Source organism: Manis pentadactyla, chromosome 5 (genome assembly GCF_030020395.1).
Source record: "Manis pentadactyla isolate mManPen7 chromosome 5, mManPen7.hap1, whole genome shotgun sequence".
Lineage (NCBI taxonomy): Eukaryota > Metazoa > Chordata > Mammalia > Pholidota > Manidae > Manis > Manis pentadactyla.
Window position 1 is genome coordinate 65,022,620 of NC_080023.1, and position 22,917 is coordinate 65,045,536.

The 22,917-nt window shown below is 37.0% G+C and overlaps 1 long non-coding RNA gene across 5 annotated transcripts in view; it reads left to right on the plus strand.

Moving 5' to 3' along the window:
• The window catches only part of LOC118923049 (uncharacterized), a 167,049-nt gene that overhangs the window by 54,538 nt on the left and 89,594 nt on the right, over nucleotides 1-22,917 (plus strand). For 2 of the 5 annotated variants that reach the window (XR_008997777.1, XR_008997779.1), the window contains 2 exons: nucleotides 3,599-3,644; nucleotides 17,020-18,025. The exons of 1 other annotated variant lie outside the window; for it this stretch is intronic. This is a non-coding gene — a long non-coding RNA (uncharacterized LOC118923049). Of the gene's footprint in view, nucleotides 1-3,598; nucleotides 3,645-17,019; nucleotides 18,081-22,917 lie in introns of those variants that run through there. 2 more of the 5 variants (XR_005029008.2, XR_008997778.1) reach the window with 2 other exon arrangements.

The window sequence follows — 22,917 nt, forward strand, 5'->3', positions numbered from 1 at the left end:
CAAAAATGACATATCCGATAAGGGGTTGCCATCCAAAATATACAAAGAGCTCATGCACCTCAGCAAACAAAAAGCAAATAATCCAATTAAAAAATGGGCAGAGGATCTGAACAGACAGTTCTCCAAAGAAGAAATTCAGATGGCCAACAGGCACATGAAAGATGCTCCACATTGCTAATCATCAGAGAAATGCAAATTAAAACCACAATGAGATATCACCTCACACCAGTTAGGATGACCACCATCCAAAAGAAAAACAACAAAAATTGTTGGTGAGGATGTGGAGAAAGGGGAACCTTAGTACACTGCTAGTGGGAATGTAAATTGGTTCAACCTTTGTGGAAAGCAGTATGAAGGTTCCTCAAAAAACTAAAAATAGAAATTCCATTTGACCCAGGAATTCCACTCCTAGGAATTTACCATAAGAATGCAGGAGCCCAGTTTACAAAGACATATGCACCCCTATGTTTTTCACAGCACTATTTACAATAGCCACTATATGGAAGCAACCTAAGTGTCCATCAGTAGATGAATGGATAAAGAAGGTGTGGTACATATACACAACAGAATACTATTCAGCCATAAGAAAGAAACAAATCCTACCATTCGCAATAACATGGATGGATCTAGAGGGTATTATGCTCAGTAAAATAAGCCAGGCAGAGAAAGACATGTATCAAATGATTTCACTCAGCTGTGGAGTTTTAAGAAGAATGCAAAAATTGAAGGAACAAAACAGCAGCAGACTCACAGAACCGAAGAATGGACTGTTACCAAAGGGAAAGGGACTTGGGAGTGTAGGTGGGAAGGGAGGGAAAAGGGTTAAAAGGGGCATTATGGTCAGTACACATAATGTGGTGTGGGACATGGGGATGGCAGTATAGCACAGAGCAGACAAATAGTGATTTTATAGCATCTTACTATGCTTATGGACAGTGACTGTAAGGGGTATGTGGTGGGGACTTGATAATGGGGCTAATTTAGCAACCACAAAGTTGTTCATGTAAGTGTATATTAATGATACCAAAAAAAAAGATTTTATCACAAACCTATCTGTCCAGACTCCTACTGATAAACAGTTATATTTTCAATTTTCACTACTAGAAACAATGGTACTATGTTCATTCTTGTACATAGCTCCTTGGACACAGTATACAAGTGCTGTATTATGTTGTTTGTTTAGTGTGATAATCCATAAGGAAAAATTTTGGTTTATAATGCATGTTGATACCCATCTCACTAAAATAGTCAAATTAATCTCTGACATGGTTGTACCAATACATGCTTCCACCCTCAGTATGTAAGAGTTCCTGTTGTTGTATAACTGTGCTAACAGTGTATTTCCTGACACTTACCTTGTTTTTTTTTTTTTTTGGTCTGTTTGATGGGTGCAAAATGGTATCTTATTCTTATAATTTTTAAGGCAAAACATTCTTAGTGTTTCTTGACTAATCTCATTTCTTTTGGGAATTGCCTATGTGCATATAAGGTTTCAGTACTATTTAGTGACATACTGGTTCTTTCTACAATTGTTAAGACATTTGATTTGTTTCCTGTATATGGCTCTTGTGTATAATGTTGCTTTGAATATTCTTTGACATGTAGTTTGATGTACCTATTTATTAATTTCTGTTGAGTATACCCCAGCCATAGAATTTCAGGGTTAACATTGGTAGGTATAGCCAAGTGGTCTTCCAGTCTGGTTGTACTAATTTTCAGTCCTATAGGGCATATATGAGAGCTCCAATATTCACTTTACTTTGCTACCACTCGGTATTTTCAGCCTTTTCAATTTTAGCCAATTTGGTGTTTGTATATAGTTTTAATTTAAATTTTGCTGATCATTGGTAAGTTGAGTATCTTTCCATATGTTTACTGACCATTTAGATATCTTTTTTTATGAAATGTATGTATTTTGTTTCTCATCCATTTTCCTGTTGGGCTACATGACTTTTTTTTATAGGAGTTCTATATACATAAATACTATGAGTCTTTTGCCAGTTATAGGTGTTGAAAATATGTTCCTATAACTGTCATCTTTTTGCTCTCTTCATGGTGTTTTGTCTTATTTGCATGTTTTTTATGAGGGAAACTTCCTATTTTAACATTATCACATTTATCAAAAAATTAATGTTTTTACATCCTATTTAATAAATCTTTGCTCACCTGACATCATCAAGAGACTCACAATATTTTCCAGGAATTTATTGTTTATCATTCATATTTACATCAATATTCAACTTATTAATTTCTAGTGCATGGTATAAGGTTGAGGTCAAATTTAATTTTTTCATGTGGGTATCTAATTTTCTCAGCACTGTTTACTGATATTTTCCCTCAATGCCTTATGCATTTGTTGTTAATCAAATTACATTTATACATGGATGTTTTCAGGGCTCTCTAATTTATTTCAGTGATGAACTTGTCAGTTCTTACAGAAATACCATCCTTTCATAATTACTTTAACTTTATAAAAACTCTTGATATAGAGCAGGTCCTCTCTATGGACATGTTACCTTTTTTATTTTTATTAAAGAGTTTTTTTATTAAGGTATTATTGATATACACTTATGAAGGTTTCACATGAAAAAACAATGTGGTTACTACATTTACCCATACTATCAAGTCCCCACCCATACCCCAGTGCAGTCACTGTCCATCAGTGTAGTAAGATGCCACAGAGTCACTATTTGCCTTCTCTGTGTTATACTGTCTTCCTTGTGACAACCTCATACCATGTATACTAAACATAGTACCCCTTAATCTCCATCTCCCTTTCTCCTGACCCGCCCTCCCACACCCCTCCCCTTTGGTAACTAGTCCCTTCTTGGAGTCTGTGAGTCTGCTGCTGGTTTGTTCCTTTAGTTTTGCTTCATTGTTATACTCCACAAATGAGTGAAATCACTTGGTACTTGTCTTTCTCCACCTGGCTTATTTCACTGAGCATAATATCCTCCAGCTCCATCCATATTGCTGCAAATGGTAGGATTTGTTTCTTCCTGATGACTGAATAGTATTCCATTGTGTATATGTACCACCTCTTCTTTATCCATTAATCTACTGATGGACACTTAGGTTGCTTCCATATCTTGGCTGTTGTAAAAAGTGCTGTGATAAACATAGGGGTTCATATATCTTTTTGAATATGAGAAGTTGTATTCTTTGGGTATATTCCAAGGAGAGGGATTCTGGGGTCAAATGGTATTTCTAATTTCAGCTTTTTGAGGAACCTCCATATTGCTTTCCACAATGGTTGAACTAGCTTTCATTCCCACCAGCAGTGTAGGAGGCTCCCCCTTTCTTTTTTAATGCATATGTTTCTTAGATTTTACTAATGTTGGTACTGTTTTAAATATTTTTCTTAGATTGTTAAGAGAGAGTAATCATTAGCTTGTAACTAGTGTATAAAATAGAATTGATTGTTGAATACTGCTTTTCAATCAGGTAAACTTGCTAAACTTAATTATTTATTCTGATAATTTATCAGTAGATTATTTGGATATTTTACTCATACAGGCACATCTTGTGCAAGCAATAACAGTTTTATTTATTATTTATATGTTATACTCATATATTATTATTTTTTTCTTTACTGCAGTGATTGGGATCTTCAGGAAAATTTGAAACAGAAGGCACAATAAGAAGTATGTTGTAACTTTCTGACCTAAGAAAAGGAAAGCTTTCAATATTTTAAATATGATGTTTGCTATATTTTGTAGCTGATTTCCCTATTTCCCTCTACCCCCATATTTCTATTCTTCATCCTTCTCTATTCTGATTTTTGCCCCACTAGACTGATTTTTATGTTCTATATCATTTGGACCTTCTCTCTGTTGATTTCTGATTGGACTTGGCCAGCAAGAGGAAGTGGCAGAAAATCAGGAGGATGACAGGAGCAGTAGGTGTGGTCCTCATCCTCCCAGACACTCCCCTGTGGGCCCTGACTGCGCTCAGCTAACATCTCAGGCCCCTCAGCAGAACTCTTCTTCAGTTGCAAGGTCTTACAGGGTCTGGGAACTGCTTCTTCCCGTTGTTCCCTGAGATGCACCAGCTCTTCTTCCCTGTTGTTGCTAGTTGGGAGGTGCCTCACCGTCCTTTGTAGATTCTCTTAGACACTAAACATAACTTTACAAGTAATTCCTTCTTTGTTTCCTGTTCTGGTCCTGACTCACACATTAGGTCACGTTAAAGGAGTTTCTTTCTATTCTTTTTGCTAAGACTTTTTAAAATCATGATGGGTATTAAATTTTATCATTGCTTTTTGCCTTTCTTTGATGATTATGATTTTTTAAATTCTGTTAGTGTAGTAGATTGATTTTGGTGTTTTTCCTGCTTAGATATATCACATATTGATGTATATTGATGTAGTGTGTTTTAATCTCACCTGGAATAGTTCCTTTCTGTGGTCTTGCTGTAGGCATACCTCAAAAATGGGATGGGTTAAAAAAAAAAAGAGAATGTTATCAGAAATGTATGACACCATATATCTATCAAAGGTTATGGAAATGTTTACTTCTCACATTGTGAGTAGAGCAGGGCAAGCCTCCCGAGTAAGCCCAAAAATGGCTTGGAAGAATAGGGATAGTAGATTGGCTTGTAGTTTTTATGGTGGTTAGGGAGTGGACAGGGGTGAGGGTTTCCATGCATGAATAGGTGCTTGCATGGTCTGAACCTCGTACTGGTGCCAAAGAGGGAGCACCTGGACTTTTTTTATTAGCTTTCCTAGATGTGAGGCAGGCATAGAAAAAGGTAAAGTGAGACAAGATGTCAGCAGTCATAAAAAAAAAAATCACATTTACTACAGGAAGTTATGTCACTAACTGGAGGCAGAATTGGATTCACTTTCTTATTTTCATTTTTTCATATTTCAGGATTGCTTTTCAAATACATTTGACTATGTTTGGGGAATTTCATGAGTTGCTAATAAGGAAAAACAAATTATTTATAAGGGAAAATATCAGATTGCCATCAGACTTTCCAGCAACAATGCTTTATGTCCTTTCAATGTATAATTTCAGGTCAACTTTTACTTGAGGAAAGTTTTCTTGACTGTAGTTTCTAATATATGCTTTGATCCCAAGCTTTGGTTTTCTTTTCCAGAGACTCCTATTATATGCATGCTGTGGACTGAATTGTGCCCCCCAATATTCCTATGTTGAAGCCCTAACTCCCAATGTGTTGGTATTTGGAGATGAGGACTTTGGGAAGTAATTAGGTTTAGATGAGGTCATGAGAGGGGGGTCCTCCTAATGAGATTATGAGACACCAGAGAGCTTGCCAGCTCTTGTGTTCTCTTTCTCTCCCCCATGTGGGAACACTGTAAGAAGGGGACTGACTGCCAGTTAGGAGGTTGACTCTCACTAGGGGATGGAATTGGCCAGCACTTTGAACTTGGACTTCCAGTTTCTAGAACTATAAGAAACAAATTCCTGTTTTTTAAGCCACACAAGCTATAGTATTTTGTTATAGCAGTTAGAACAAACTCATGCAAATGTGTTGGATCTTCTTTTCTATGTAGTTTATTTCTTGATCTATTTTTATGTCTATTTCTTTTTTAATTTTAACATTTTTTCTTGCCATTTCTTGCGAAGTCATTGTAAAGTGTGTTTATTCACTCTTGCAATCTTTAAAATTTAGTCTTCTAACATTAAAATATCAAAAAATTCTATATTCTCCTTTTCATTTCTAACTGTTTCTAGGTTCTGTTACCTTTCTCTTTCAGTGTTCCTTTCCTTCAATCACTGATTTGTATTTTTTTCCTAATTCTTATTTATGCTTTTCAATCATACTGCTGTCATTTCTTTTAATTCTTTTTTCTCTGTTAGTTTACAATTTATATCTGTTTTATTGACACATCTTTCCAGCATGCTTTCATTATTGTAGGGATGTTATTGTGATTATTATTTTTTCCATAAAATAATAAGAAATATGAATGTGGCCCTTCACTATTGCTCATTTTTATGAGTTTTCTAATAATTTCAAGAGATTATGATGAGCTTTGATATCTTTTCTAGTTCATTGCTCTAGTATTCTTTCTTCTGTTATTCTCATACATGTGATGTCTCTATACTTCCTGAATTCTGCTTCTTTTGCTCTCCTCCCACTCTTTTATCTGGACCTTTTTTTAAATCTTTTGTTCCTATTACTTCTATCCTGCTCAGTTAGATTCTACTTGGTGTGGGATTTTGTAATGAGATTGAGTATGCTCATTTTGATAGTTTGCTGGCCCAAGACTGTTCCAGCACCACCAGGTCTCGTTGCTGTCCCTTCCATTCGCCCATGAATTGGACTACAGAATACCCTTGCAGTTTCAGTTGATGTCACAAATTACCCCACTGCATTTATTGTTGGGTAATTTGAGACTTCTAAAGCTATCAGAATCCTTGTTGCCTTCTCCTGTATTTCTGATACTGCAGGGGTCTTTTAGCTGATAGTCTAGTGATCAGTGGTTTGTCAATACGTACTCTCATTTTGGAGTTTCTGGAAACACCACATCACTTAGTTTTGTTATAGTTGTTGTCTGTGGGTTTTGGGTTTTGCCAGTCTATTTTCTTGTGGTATTAATGGGAAAAAAATATCCTGTCTTGCTCCAGTTTCCTTCTTTCCAGAATCTTTCTGATCCCCCATCTGTAACTCATTCACCTCTTTCCCTCATTACAATGATTTTGAGATCTTTGTGGGCAGACAAAATATGCTGACTTTTATAGAAAGTAATTGCTTATTTTGAAAAAAGTCAAACACAATAAGTTTGACTGTATACACACACACACACACAAGGAATGTAACTGTGTGAGGTATGGATGTGTTAATTACCTTGATTGCGGTAATCATTTCACAATGTATACATATATCAAATCATCATTGTACACCTTAAATATGTATATCATTTTTGTCAATTATACCTAAAGCTGAAAAACAACATATAATACAACAAACTACTGTATAACTTTCCTCCAGATTTACCAATTATTATCATTCCCCCCTTTTGCTTTCTCACTTTCTCCCTATGCACACACACATTGTTATTACTTTTGTTATTATTATTATCTTTGCTGAACAATTTGAAAGTACACTGCAAACATTTTTCCCTTTTATTTCTAAAAACATCTTCCTTCTAAGCAATGAGGAGATTCTCTTACATAAATACATACAGTGATCAAATTCAGAAATTTAATTTTGAAACAATGTTATTGTCTAATATATTCACATTTTACCAGTTCTCCAAATAATGTCCTTAATTTTCCAAAGTCAAAATTCAGTTCAGGATCTCTCATAGCATTCAGTTATCAGGTCTCTTCAGTCTCTTTCAATCTAGTATAGATTCAGGATTCAGCCTTTCTTTGACTGGTTGTTTTCTCATGACTAAGCTATGCATTTAGGTCAGAAGTATGACAAGTGATGTTGTGTACCTTTCAGTGAATCACATCAGGTCCACATAGTGTCAGATGGTTCCATTATTGGTGATATTAGTTTGGCTTGGTTAATCTGGTTTTCCCTTTTTAAATTAATAATTTATCTGTGAGGAAATAGTGTAAGACTGTGATATCCTATTGCCCATCAAGCTTTCACATAGTGGCTTTTCTTTTACCCCTATGACAATCACCAGTTTGTTCTTTAGATAGGAGTCTTTCTGTTTTGCTTGTATGTTCATTTGTTTTGTTTTTTAGATTCCACATATAAGTGAAATCATATGGTCTTTGTCTTTCTCTGTCTGACTTATTTCACTTGCATTATACCCTCCAGGTCCATCCATGTTGTTGCAAATGGCAAGATTTTATTTTTATGAGCTGAGTTGTATGTGTGTGTGTGTGTGTGTGTGTGTGTGTGTGTGTGTGTGTGTATATATATATATATCTCACATCTTTATCCATTTGTCTGTTGATGGACACTTAAGTTGCTTCCATATTTTGGATATTGTAAATATTGCTGGGATAAACATCATAGGGGTGCATATATCTTTTTGGATTAGTGATTTTATTTGGGAAAATCTCCAGACGTGGCATTGCGGGTCATATGGTATTTCTATTTTTACTTTTTTGAGAAATTTCCAAAGTGACTATACCATTTTACAATCCTATCAACAGTGTACAAGAGCTCCCTTTTCATACATCCTCACCAGCACTTGTTATTTGTCTTTTGGATAATAGCCACTCTGGTGTGAGCTGATATCTCATTATGGTTTTGATTTGCATTTCCCTGATGATTGATGTTGAACATCTTTTTACGTATCTGTTGGTCATCTGCATGTCTTCTTTGGAAAAATGTCTGTTCAGGTCCTCTGCCTATTTTTAAATCTGAGTATTTGGGGTTTTGTTTTGGTGTTGAGTTGTATGAGGTCTTTATATATTTTGGATATTAACCTCTTATAGGATATATCATTTGCAAATAATTCTCCTGCTCTGCCTTTTTATTTCATTGAGAGTGTCCTTTGCTGTGCAGAAAATGTTCCATATGCTCTTGAAAAAAATGTATATTTTTCTGCTGTTGAATGTAATGTTCTGTGTATGTCTGTTAGCTCTATTTGTTCTATAATGTTAAGTCCACTCTTATGATTTTATGTCTGGATGATCTATCCATTATTGAAAGTGGGGTGTTAAAGTCCTGTACTATTATTGTATTGTTGTCTCTCTTCAGTTCTATTAATATTTGCTTTATATATTTAGGTGCTCTGATGTTAGGTTAGCTTTTATTAAAAAACAAAAGATGACAAGTATGGTAAGGATATGGAGAAAAGGGAACCCTGGTGAACTGTTCGTAGGGATATAAACTAATACAACCATTATGGAAAATACTATGGATTCCTCAAAAATTAAAAATAGATATACCATATGATCCAGTAATCTCACTTTTGGATATTTATCCAAAGGATAAATGACCCCTTTATCATTATATAATGACCATCTGTGTCTCTGATATTTCTTGGCTTAAAGTCTACCTTTTAAATATAAGCATAGCCCCATCCCTGCTCTCTTTGGTTACCATTTGCATGGAATCTTTTTCTGTCCCTTCACTGCCAGCCTATGTGTATCCTGAAGGTCAAAGTGATTTTCTTGTAGGCAGCATATAGTTAGGTCTTTCCTTTTTTTTTTTTCATTCAGCTTCTTTGTGTCTTTTGATTTGAGAATTTATCCATTTGCATTTTAAGTATTTGTAGGTAACAACATACAACTGTCATTTTGTTAATTGTTTTCTGATTGTAGTTCCTTTTTCCCTCTTCAGGTGTTTTCCTTTGTGATCTGATGGTTTGTCTTTTTCATTTTAGTAGTATGCTTTAATTCCTTTCTCTTTCTCTTTTGTGGATATACTCAGCTTACAGAAAATATCTTACAGTTACAGCAGTCTATTTTAAGCTGATAACTTCAATTGTGCCCAAAAGCAATACTGTTTTCTTTCCCCACATTTTATGTTGCTGATATCAAAATTTACATATTTTAATATTGCATATTCCTTAATAAATTATCGTAGCTATAATGTTTAATACTTTTATCTTTTAACTTTTATACTGGAGTTAAAAATGATTTACCCACACCATTACAGTATTAGAGTATTCTGAATTGACTATATATTTACTTTTACCATTAAGTTTTATTCTTCCATGCATTTTTATGTTGCTAATTAGTGTATTTTTGTTTCAACTTGAAGAACACATTTTCGTATCTTTTAAGTCAGTTGTAGTGGTGACAATTCCCTCAGCTTTTGTTTGTCTGGGAAAGTCTTTACCTCTCCATTTCTGAAGGACAGCCTTGCATGTATAATATTCTTGGTAGGCAGTCTTCTTTTATTTCATCACTTTGAATATGTTTTCTGACTCTCCTGGCCTAAAAGGTTTCTTCTGAGAAATCTGTTGATAGTCTTATGATGTGCAGTGGTGTGTGGAGGGGTTGTATGTGTTATGAGTCCCTTTTCCTTTTCTGTTTTTAAAATTCTGATTGTCATTGACTTTTGACAATTTGATTATTGTTTGTCTCAGTTAACACTTCTGTGTTCAATATGTTTGGTGTTCTTTGGGCTTCACAGATTTGGATGTTCATTTCCTTCCCCAGATTCAGGGAGTATTCTGTCATTATTTCTTTAAATAAATTTTCTGCTCCTATGTCTTTTTCAGATCCTTCTAAGACACTGATAATGAGATCTTAATTCTGTTTGTAGTATACTCTAAGTCCCATAGGCTTTCTTCATTTTTTTTTTTTGTTCCACTGAGTGAGTATTTTCAAATGATCTGTGAGCTGGTTAGTGTAGTCCATAGCTGAGATCCATACACTGGTTGCTGTTCTTTTTTCCTGTTCCTAGTTATCTCAAGACTATTCATCTGTGTTGATCCCCTCTGTGTTCTGGGTAGGGTGAGGTAGAAGTGGTCTTCTTCAGCAGTGCCCTGCCGGACTAGGGAAGTCAGACGTTAACTTCACTTTTAGTTTCCTCTGTAGGGAAAAACGGAGGGCTGAAAGGGTCTCTCTTTGTACTGAACTGTGTTACGTTGGGGAAAGGGTGATGTGAGTAAAGTAAAACTGTTTTGCCCTCTTCAATGTGTCTATTCTCAGATTTTTTGCTCTTCTGAGCTGCTGGGACATCTCTATGGACTCCCAGGCTCCCATAAATGTATTCTTATCTCAGGCACTTGTTAAAATCTGTGTTTCTGTGGTTGTTTGAGGGCTGAAACCTCTTATTCTGCCATCTTTCTGACATCACTGACTATACTTTGTTGTGTTTCATTCTTACTGATTTAATTATATTTTTGAATATATAAAACACTAATATGATTCAAAATGTTGAGAATATACAAAAAGAAATATTTTGTTCCCATCCTCCACCCCCAACTAAACCTAGTAACCAATTTTATTCATTTTCAATTTTTCTTCCTTTTGTTTCACTTTTAAATAAACAAGTGTATATGTGTGTGTTTATATGTGTATATATATATATATATATATGTAATATTTTCTCCATCTCAAACAAAAGGAAGCATATTTTATATACTTTAATACACTTTTATATGCTAATACTCTTTTTGCTCATTTGGTATTATAGACAGAAAATCCTTTGTATAAGTTCATAGAGATCTTATTTCTTTTTGCATTGTGTGGTTTTCTCATAGCCTCTTCAATAATATTCTGAGCATTTAGGATATTTCCTTATTTTCACAATTATAGAAAGGCCACAATGAATAACTTCTTTGTATGTATTTTTGTAATGTTAGAAGTGTGTCTTCAGGGCAAATTCCTAGAAGTGTTATTGGCATGTTAAATGATACATGCATATGTAGTTTTCTTGGATATTGCTAAACTTCCCTTCTCACATCGCACCATTCTGCATTCCCAGTAGTAATGTATTAGGATGTCCACTTACCCATAGCCTCCCCAGTGGAATTTATTGTCAGGCTTTTGAATTTTTTCCATTCTGACATGAAAGTAATATTCAGTGTAATTTTCTTTCTTTTTCCCTATATTTAAACATAGATGTGAGGTTAAACATTTTTCATATGTCTGTGAGCCATTTTAAAATAATTTTTTGGTCAGTTGTCTACTTGTGTATTTTGCCTATTTTTCTCTCTGATTTCTGGATCTTTTTTTCTGTTGATTTTAAGAGTTTTCTGTTTATTAGGGACATTAGCTCTTTCCCCATTTTATATATTATAAAAATTTTCCCCTGATTTTAATTTGTTTTTTGATTTTGATTATGGTATTTTCATAAACTTGTATGTAACGAAATTCATCAATATTTTTATTAAATTTGGATTTTAAGCCATAATTAGAAAGCTTTCCCTACCTGCTTTCTTTTAGTATATGTATAGTTTCACTTTTTACATTAGATCTCTAATCCATTGGAATTTATTTTTGTATATGATGTGAGATATTCTATCTTTTTCTAAATATATATTCTGTAGTGACAAACAATTTATTAACTGAATGTCTACACCCATGATTTGAGATATTACCTATATTATATAGTAAAGTTCCATATATACTTGAATCAATTTCTGGACTTTTTATTCTATTCTTGTTTAACTATTCATGCACCAGGATCTTCCTATTTTATTTATAGTATTATTAAAAGTTCATAAATAACAGAAGTAAAACCCATGAATCACCAAAGTAGTACTTAAAAAAAGTTTATTTTGCACACACTAAAAAGGCAGTTGGCCAACTGGGAGTATGGAAGCCAAAACATGAGGGTTGGGGTATATTTTTATAAAGCAGATTATATAACAGGAAGGCAAGTGACTATTTTTCTCAGTGATTGGTTTATAATATTAGAATTTTCTTAAATGATAGGGAATTGGTTAGTGGTTACCTCATATCAACTTTGGAAAACAGTTTAAGTTTTGTTTATGACTTTCAGAGGCCTAAGCAAGAAATGACCCAGCTCAAGTTTGTCTTGCAAAATAAACTAAATTAAGCTTTCTTTGTTTGACTAGACTGCTTTTGTCTGCCCAGGGAACTTTCAAGGCTGGTCTTTCTTTGTTTTTGATTTTAACAATATGTCATGTATCCGTCCCCAATTGCTCCTTTTCTCATTGTTTCTATATTCTTGCATGTTTATTTCAAAATATGAATTTTTTAATAAACTTGTCTAGTAGTATTGCTTTACATTACAGTGAATTAACTTAAGGTCACTTTGAATTTTAATTGTTGTTTAATACCCAGCACTCGGCATGTTGCCAGACTCATAAGAGACATAACAAATATTTGTTGTGTGAACAAATGAATAGGTAAACACTTCTATAGTTTACAGGTTTTATAACTTGACTCAATAGACATGTCCTTGAATATGTTTTATTTTAATTAATAGTTTAAAAAGTAACATCTTGTGATAAAAGAATCAACCACAGTGTTAACAAGTATATTTTTCTATCTTAACAAAAATGGTATTCATGTGGAATTACTAAAAAAATAATCACCAGCTAGCTCCTAAGGAAACTTTGCTCAAAAAGCACTCTTTCCTCAAAATCTTTACTATCATCACATCCTGATTTTTCAAAAGGATAAGTTACTTTATTATTTAAATAATCGTACAACATATGATCTCAGTCATGTGACTAGTTGCCCTTAGAGTTGTAGAGTGTGCAATACTTACAGTTGTACAGGGCTGCCCTGTGCTTAACAGTGTTTAAAAGAGATTTGAAGTTAGGGATAATGACATGATCAATAATAAAAGTGTCATTTCCACCTGAAGTTGGCAAGCCTAAACACTTAAACTAGGTAAATTTTTTTAAGGTTTTCTCTTTAAGGATATCTATTAGCTCATTTGTATTCTTTCTTATGACATAATCCCTATATTTTCGCAAGAGAAGGTTTACTTACGCCCTCTTCTGTATGTATACACAAGCACACAACTCCTTTCACTTAAGAAATCCCATGAGGCTTGTCAGTCTCTTCGTGCCTCTCACTGAAATGCAGCTGCCTTAGCTGTGGAGGACAGCAGCCAACTGGCACAAAATAAGAAGTACAACAGTTGGCAGAAAGGAAATTTTAATGACACCAACAATGTCACTCAATTTTCTTATGAACACTGCATGATTAAATCCTTGGAGAAATGGCAAACTTTTCTTTCAGTCATCTCTTAATATACATGTTAGTCTTTCTTACATATAGGATTTTTAGTATCAATATTTCTTTTTCTAAAAAGGAGGAGTAGGGGAAACATCCACCACACAAGATAAAAACTATAAACATTGCTTGCCAAACTTTTTGTGCATGTTTATGAATGTAAACTATCATCATTTTCAGTGCGAGGTGAGAAATTAAGGATTTCCCTGGATTTATGGGAATTTTTCCTCATTTATTTGTGATTATGAGTAAAGTTAAAAATATCAGTTTTGAGAGCCAATGGTTAGTGCAGCTACCAGAGCATGCTTCTCTCTCACATCATAAACTCCATGAAAAGAGTTAAGGAATCATAATACAGGTATGTTCACTGATGCATTATTTCCCTCAGACTTACCCATGAGCTTTCATAAGGCACCTAACTCATCAAGAGATAGTCTTGTTAGAGGTTAGAGGCAAATAGTAATTAGAGGCAAAGGAGTTTGTTGTCAGGCAGACGTGGCTTATGACTTGGCTCTGCTGAATTATTTTAAGAAGGTCATAAACTAATTTCTCTAAACAATTTTCTCATTAATAAGATTAGAATGTGGATATGATAAGAATTACACCTGTGTTGTTATAACAGTTGGACTAGGGAATGCTTAGCATTCTGCTACCTATCATTAAGTAAGGTAGATAAGGAAATCCTTCCCAGGCAGCTGTTTACAAATGTGAGCTGGCCAAAGTAGAGAAAGTTAATGGAATAGTCCATTTGTTCTAAGTCTATATGTCATCTTGATTCCATAGAGGAAACGGAAGTCTAAAATTTAGTATTCAGTTACTTAACAGTCTATAAACTATGGCTCACCAAAGATTTTCAGGATTTCTTAGGAAAGTTACTCTGGTGCCTTCCAAAAAAGAGCTATTGAACCTGTTGTGAAAAAGTCCTGTAGATTGTTTGGAGGACAGGAAAAAGCATTGAGCAATTTAAGAGGTGTTAAGAGTCAACAAAAATTTATGGCAAAAGTATCCACTGTTGATAAAGCCCTTTCTCTTGGAGACAGCACTGTCAATAGAAATTTCTGTGGTAATATTAGTATTTATTTCTATGCTCTCCAATATGGTAGCTACTAGCCACATGTGGCTATTGAGCATCTTATAAATGTCTAGTGTATTGGAGGAACTGAATGTTTAGTCTTATTTAATGTTAGTTAATTTGAATAGCCAAATGTGGCTATTTAAATGTGTTAATTTAAAGAGCCAAATGTGGCCAGTGGTTATTGTAGCAGAGAGCACAACTTTACAGTGTCGTGGTCATAATTGGTAGTGTAAGTTATTCTAAAAGGAAAGCATCTCCTTATTCAACAATTTTTAAAGATCAATGGTATGCAATGTATTAAAGATGATTTCCTGTTCGGTAGTGTTTTTGTATATATGCAGCATAATTCTTGAGACATGGTTTGCCAGCACCGTATAAGTATAGCTCTGTAAATTTGTCTTTTGACTGCACTATGGTTCAACAGGACTGAACACTCACCTGGCGAGGGCAGCTTGGCTGTGAAACCTTCTTTCTCCCCCACCCCCACCTCCAAGAGCTGTTATAAACACTGAAAAAAAATTGTGGACCATCTGTAGCTGCAGATGGGGATTTGTGGATGGTGTACAAGTTGCAGTCATGGAATCAGCAGAGATGCCCAAAATATGTCATCCAAATTGACCAGTCAGAATGGTGAGGAGAACATTATCTTGTTCAGATACTCAGTCTCACAAACATTATCTTGTTCAGATACTCACGAGGGTGGATGGGCCCCTCATAGAGTCACAGGCTCATTCTCTTGCCTTATTCTCTGATAATACTACTGCTTTAACTTTAAGCTGGCTGGACTCTGAGACTCAGGGACAATTTCACTGCATAGTTATCTGACACACCACAAAATGCATCATTATTGTCATTTTCTACCACTTGATTTTTGCTGCCCCAAATAGGTCATGAGCAAATAATCTTTTGACTTGTTTGAAGTGATGAACACTGTGAGCAATGGATTATGTTGACTTAATTATGCTGGTAAAGTTTATTATTTTATATATCATCCTTGAGTTTTTCTTTTGTGCATTCTCTAACATACATCATTTTGCTATGCTAAGCTTAAAATCACATTGGAGTTAAGAGATTAAACTCCATGAATTTGCTGAGAAGGCCACAGTTAAGCTGGTGGTTACCAGCTTCAGACCATTAATGAAACTCAGTTTACTTTAAGCTGGCTGGACTCTGAGACTCATTTAATGAGCCATTTAATGAAACTCAGTTTACTACTGAAGCCAACAACCTCTTTCTCTCAGAACTAGAATTTTATACTTCTAAAAATGCATTGGTTTTATAAAAAGAAAACAAATCCTACCACTTGCAGCAGCCATGGATGGAGCTGGAGGGCATTATGCTCCGTGAAATAAGCCAGGTGGAGAAAGACAAGTACCAAATGATTTCACTCATTTATGGAGTATAAGAACAAAGGAAAACTGAAGGAGCAAAACAGCTGCAGACTTACAGACTCCCAAGAAGGGACTAGTGGTTACCAAAGAGAAGGGGTTGGGAAGAGTGGATGGGGAGGGAGGGAGAAGGGGTTTAAGGGACATTATAATTGGCACACATAATATAGGTAGGTCACAGGGAAGGCAATACAGCATGGAGAAGACAAGTAGTGACTCTATAGCATCTTATTATGCTGATGGATAGTAATTGCAATGGGCTGGAGATGGGGGACTTGATAATATGGGTAAATGTTGAAATCACAATGTTGCTCACGTGACACCTTCATAAGATTGTTTATCAATGATACATTAATTTTAAAAAATACCTTGGTTTGATAGATTCATATGTCATTTTATTTAAAATGTATTGCAATGGTATTGAACCTGGGCCAGTCTGAGCCTATGAATCTGGTAGAATGAGCCAACAGAGAATACCAGTGTGGAAGAAAATAAACCAGAGCACCATTAGCCTAGGTCTTTACTTAAGAAGATTGGGCTTGAGGAGACTCTGAAGGAGCATTTTAACTTGAAGAAAGATGTGGAATATTTTATAAGGTTTTATTAGGGAGAAGTTCAGCCAGTCTCTGGAATACTTGGTTAAGGACCGTTCTCAGAGGAGATGGAATTTGTTCTGTGGATGAGCAGTGACTGTTGGGAACATTTGGATTTTATCAAGAAGGCTAGGAAACAAGGCTAAGAGTGGGGAGGAACAGCTGTAGGAGACAAGGGTATACAGGGGCTACTGTGGAAAACACACAGTCCTTCTGCAATTCACAACAAGTTATGCAATTAAATAGCTTAATAGTGTTTTCTGTTAAGAAATCAAAATTAGGCTAATGAAACCCATAGTTCCACAGGTTTTTGTAAACTGAGGAACTACATTTTCTGAAGTGGGATTTAAACCTAGCATTTCGGGTTGTGGCTCTGGCCATGCTTGGTGGGAGCACCTACTCCGGATTCTTGTCCCCAGGGAGCAGCTTGATCAGAGGACCCCTGGCTCCCTACTGGCCCCTCTCTATCCCTGGAGAAGGAGGAGACTCCAGCCTGTTAGGTGAGTTGGGAGGAAACAGTGTGAACCAGTTCCTCCCAGGCCCCCACAGAAGGTGAAATCCGGTCAGCCCGGCTCACCTCAATTGGCAGTGAACTTGAAGCAGCTCTGTACTGTGCTGGTCCAGGTGCCTGTGCCCAGGTGTGTGAGTCTGATTTAGGGGAGTGTTAGCCAGCTTTGTGGCTGCAGAGCTCACCCATGTTCTGCAGATCAAGTTTACCAGTAACACAATTGATGTTTTGATCTCCATCTGTCTGAATTATGCATCTATTTCTCCATTAGTTCCAAATTCAGGAAGGGGAACACAGTGATTTAATTATTGGCCTACCAAACCTCAATAGGCCTAGAAATTCTTGGGATAAGTCTTAAATAATACTGCTGTTGGTTCATGGAGAAAAATATATGGGTGTGATCTGGGCCACTTTCTGAATTAACTTCAAAGTAATTTATCATCATCTTCATCACTGTTACTAATTAAACACCTAATATGTACCGGGTAATGGCCTAAGCACTTTATGTATATTATCTCAGTTCTTACAACAAATCTATTAGTTATGTATGATGATTAATCCCATCTTTTCAGGAAAAGAGATTGAGATTTGGAGAGATTGAGTAACTTGCTCAGGGTGGCACTGTTTTAAGAAGTCATTAATGCTACACTGTTTCTTATGTATGCTTGAGTTCTCCGTCTGTCTCCTGGGGCTGGGCTGATCCACACTCTCAGTGTTCCCTGGTGACCTATGAAAATGGCCACTTGAGGTTATGGCCTTGAAACTGTCTTCACCTTCACCTCACCTATTGATTCTCTTGCACTTCTATCTTTCTCTGGTTCCATAACCAAACTCGTATAGATGCCTATGACCCCACTGTGTTTGGTGATCCTCTGAACTCTGCTTGTCTCTTTTTATACCTCAGCTTTCTCATGCAGTATTTTTCTCTGCTCATCTCCTTGGCTTTGTGGTCCACTTACCTTGGTTATAAGTATCAGCTACAATCTCAGTTCCTCAGAATGTAGTCTCTTTCTCTTTCTTCCTACAAGAGGGAGATGATTCAGAGGGGTTGAAAAAAGGTGATTTAGACAATAAACTCATACACGTACTGTTCAAAAAGCTCTGTGATACTGTGGTCAGAAAAGAATTTTTTCTCTGAAGTAGCCTTGCAGTATATGCTTTACTAGAAAGCAACGCCTTTTGCTTTTTGAACAAAAATGCCCAGTAATGATCCTGAACTGCTGTCCGTCACAGGCAAGAGTAGTCAGATACCCAGGCTCAACAAGTAGTCAGGTGCTGGGAGACTGTGGAGAACACTGAATAGACAGAAGCAGGTCAGACACTGTGTTGGCTAGTCCCCTAGAGCAAACAGTTTCACTTGGCCAATGTGAGGACAAAGCTTGGGAAATGTGAAGTCAAAGCCAGTAGGTATACACAAAGAGAACAGTTTGGGGGAGGCTCAAGGACTCTTTTGAAATCTGAGGCCCACTTTGTTTTGAAGGTGCAGCTATCTCAATACAGTCTCACAACCATCTTCTAGGTACCAGGATTCACTGTTAATTTTAATCCACTTTGTTCATCTGGGCAATCAGTGAGTATTATCAAGTATATGTGCTCAGCACTTACAGAGAGTAGCTGATATACTAGTAAACAAGTATGGCAGTGAGGGAAACAGTAAAGGAGATCAGTAGTCAGAATACAGTGGGGGAGGTGCTTACATAGGGCCCTGCTCATAGCACTATCAGAGATGGGGGGACATCCAACCAGTTGCCCTTTAGAGGTTGAGGAAATTTCCTATAGGCAGTGCCATCTAGTCTTGGATATTCTGATGAGTTGGAGTCAGCAAAGTTTGGGGAGAGGGTAAGAGTATTCCAGGTAACATGCTTGAGAGCTCAGGGCAAGAGAGAGCACGGCGTAGTGAAATTACCCAAGGACATGAGTGTAGCCCGACTGTGGCATGCGATATGGGGAGTCCTGGGGTTGACTGGAGAGGACAGCAGGAGTCAGGTCAGCCAGGGCTTATAGCTCAAGCGAAGGGTTCTGGAAGCAAGTGAAAATTTTGAGCAGGACAGTGACCTGGTCAGGTGTTCGTTTTAAAGAGATGGCTGTGTCTGGTCAGAGAGCAGAGTAGAGGACTATAAATTTGGAGACTGGGAGATTAGTGTGCAGATTGTGGAATAATTAAGGGGAGATGGAGACTGGGAAATCAGTGTGCAGGTAGAGTAATTAAGGAAGGCATGATTGGGGTAGTAGCTCCATGAATAGCAAAGGATGGACGACAGGAGCATTTAGAAGGTAAAAGCTGCAGGATTCCGCTGTTCATTCATGCAGGAGTTGAGGGTGTGGGCATTAAGGATGACTTCTAGGATGGTTCTTGGATGTGTGGGTGGATGTTCAGCGTTGTTTAAGATAGAGAATATGGGAGGAGAATCAGGTTTCTAGGGGCCTTTGATGGCTGAAGGTTTAGCCAGAGACATGCTGACTGTGAGGTGCCTGTGGGATAAACAAATGGACCTGTCCATTAAACAACTGGATTTGTGGGTCTGAAAAGCAAATCAGCTGGAGAGGGGGTTTTGCAGCCCAAAGCGTGCAGCTGGCAACTGAAGCCACAGGAGTGGATAAGGTGGAGAGCTAGTGTGCATTAGAGGGACAAGATAATTTTTAGTGCCTTAAGTAGTAGAAGGAAATATTCACTGTTTGAATAAAGCTTTACAGTTTTCTATGCTTTACTATGAACAAAAGATTCCTAAAATCATTATTACTTTATGCAGTTTTGAAAAAAATCAGTGCATGGGTCAGTTTCCTTTATTGCTTAGAGATAGCTGAGGTTGTGTTTTTCATTTGAATATCTTGAACATTTCTTTCCAATAAGAAGGCCCCTCTCAAATACGAGACAAACTAAAAACTGCTATGTATAAATTTTATGTTTTATCATGATAAGACAATGGTAAAATATTAAGTATTTATTGGTTCCAACATGAGTGCTTATGTAATAGCACTTAATAGTAAGCTTGCCCCTTTGGCTATCAATCTGAAATAGGCGTATCTGTTATGGAAACTCACAGTGAAGATTTGTCAACAAGAAGATACAAAAGCATGCAGCAGGGCTGTATTTCTCTCTACCTACCCTCCCTGACCTCCCAGAAGCTGGCCTTACCCCAGGACTTAAATGTGTTTCTAAACAACTGTACTACATGCAGTGGTGTGCTGGTAAATGTTAAACAACTGGCTCTCTGAGAAAAGAAAAAACAAAACAAGTCTTGATTTGTAGCATTTGCTGATCTCTGTGGTGCTGCTCTTCCCACATTGGCCAGTTTCAAGCTTCCAGCCTGACCTCACTGACCATGGCCCCGAGAAGAGATGTGTAACCAGCTGGGGCACACCCACACCCTCTTCACTTTCCCGCAGACTTAGCCTCACCAGGAGTGACAGTATCTTGTAAGAGGTGTTATATTTTGTCATAGTTTTGACAAAAAATATATTTTACAGATATGTTGGGAGTGGTCCTCAGACTGGTGGAAGATACTTCTAAGAAAGTACATGTAAAATCAGGGAGGACAGGAGTTGTGGAAGGAACGAAGGACTGATTGTGGAAGGACTGATGTGGAAGGAAGGAACGAAAGATCAAGTGGCAGAAGGGGAACTATAATTTCTTCCCTTGAGTTTGTCCAGTGCCTTGCACTACAGGAGTGGGTGGTGCTGGTGTGTTCTCGCCCTGCTCCTCCAGCAGGGCTGTGGAGGAGGGGCTGCCTGCCACTCTGCTGGTGGTAGAGCCCCTTTCTCAGCGGTTACATTGGTGCCTGGAACATGGGAGTTTCTCCAAATTGCTACTTAGTAGCAAGCGTGGAGGCTTCAAAAACCAGTGTCAGTGTTTTTTTGTTTTTGTTATATTGAGGTGTACTTGGCATACAACTCTCAGTGTTTCTTTGAGTCTGCAGGTTTTGACTTTCAAAATCCTAAATTGTCTAGAATTCTCAATCAGACTTTGCCATTCTGGATATTCAGATTTTGAATACATTAACGACTGCAAAAACCCCAAGCCAACCCACACCATCCTGACAGAAAACTAAGAAAAAAGCCTTTCAACTTAAAGGATGTTTAGGAAATAATTTTTAATTATTATATTTAAGTTAAAACAAACAAACTTTGATTTAAAGTTTACTTAATAGTTTGAGGAACTGAACAGCTTTTAAAAATGAGCTATGATTTAAGATAATATTTAGAACTGCACATTCATCTTCTTGAAGCAACAATCCACATAAGGCTCTGCTAAAGCAATCTGGCCACAAACTATAAAAAACATTTTTAAACAAACAAATTCCAAAGACTTTGTTTTGCCAGTGCAATTTCAAATACACAAAAAGAAAAGAGAGAAAATAGTTATTGTCATTGTTTAATATTCTTTGTGCCTGAATAATATATAGATCATTGTTCTTTAAGATGTTATATTCTCTTTTACAGCCTAAATTTCCTAGATAAGAATTCTTTCCTGTTCAAGGTTTATGTGTTTAGCCATGAAGAGTCTGTATACATATGAATCTCTGTGTGTGTTTCAATACACTACATAAATAGAGGCAAAACATAAATATGCTCAGGAGCCGTAGTTAAAAATCGATAAAACTAACATACTGAAAAGAAGGGTCATGTATGATGTTTTCCCTCTGCTTCCTTTCTTCTTGCCCCTCCACCTCTCTCTCTCTTTTCCTCCTGCTCTTTCTCCCTGCCCCTCTCACCCTTACCACTGGTCCTGCCCTGACCAATAAAGCCCCTGCACCTTCCTGCTTGTAATTTGTCGCTAATCAGCTGTCACTGTCACAGCCATGATGAGAGGTTCATCTCTGGCTGAGGGTAATGGCCTTAAAAGTCACAGAGTCAATGTCAATGGGATCGCTCCAATTCAATCACCGAGCTGAATGAGGGATGGCACCTGCTGACATTAGCACTCATTTTGAGCTCAAGCATCTGGGCCCCAGTAAATAACCATCAGTGGGTGGGTCTGGGGGACAGGTCATTAGCCCCACGAAAAATAAATATCGCTTCCCTTGATGGCTGCGAGTAATTTAGCTCAGACGAGGAAATTTCACCCTAGATTAAGTATGATGAGCCAATATCAGTCAGAGGAGGCCAAACAGTGAGAGCTTGATGAGATGGAGGGAAATTTATATTCAGCTGGCTGCATGTGAGATGAGCTCAAAGAAACAACTTACCCTTCCGGCCCATCTTCCTGTGCACACTCAGTGGTGGGCTTATCTCATTGCTAGCCTTTTCTTGTTTAATATTTTTGGGGGGTGTTTGAAGTGGAGATGGAGGCTAGACCAGGACGAAGAAGGAAGGCAGGGTTCAAATTTTTCCCTATTTTGCTTTGTGATTTTGTCCTCTAGCATGTAATGTCACAGCTTAGCCCTTGTGCCAGCACTTGGCTAGTGGAAGGGCTTTGCCATGCCTGCCGGCTTTCACATGCAGACCTCCCCTCCTGAGAGAGCAGACCCAGCTTTAATTGTTTTGGAGGCTCTGGAGGCTCCTTTCCAACAGTAGTAAATGGGTTGGAGAGTGAGAGAAGGTAGGGCTGGGGTCCCTCCTTTTTGATTCCTGGGAAGGAAGAGCCGCCGCTCTCAATTCATAAGAACATCTTTTTATTTGTCCTATTGATGTGATCCATCAAATTCAGAAGGGTTATTAATAGAAGGTCTTTATTAGAAGCAGTTTAGCTCACTTTAGAATTATATTTTATATCTGCCGAGACCTGCCCTTGGTCCACCCTCTCCCTCACTGAACTAGATATATCTCAAAGCTGGGTGGGTCAGGTTCCCAAGCAATCTCTTACTATAGT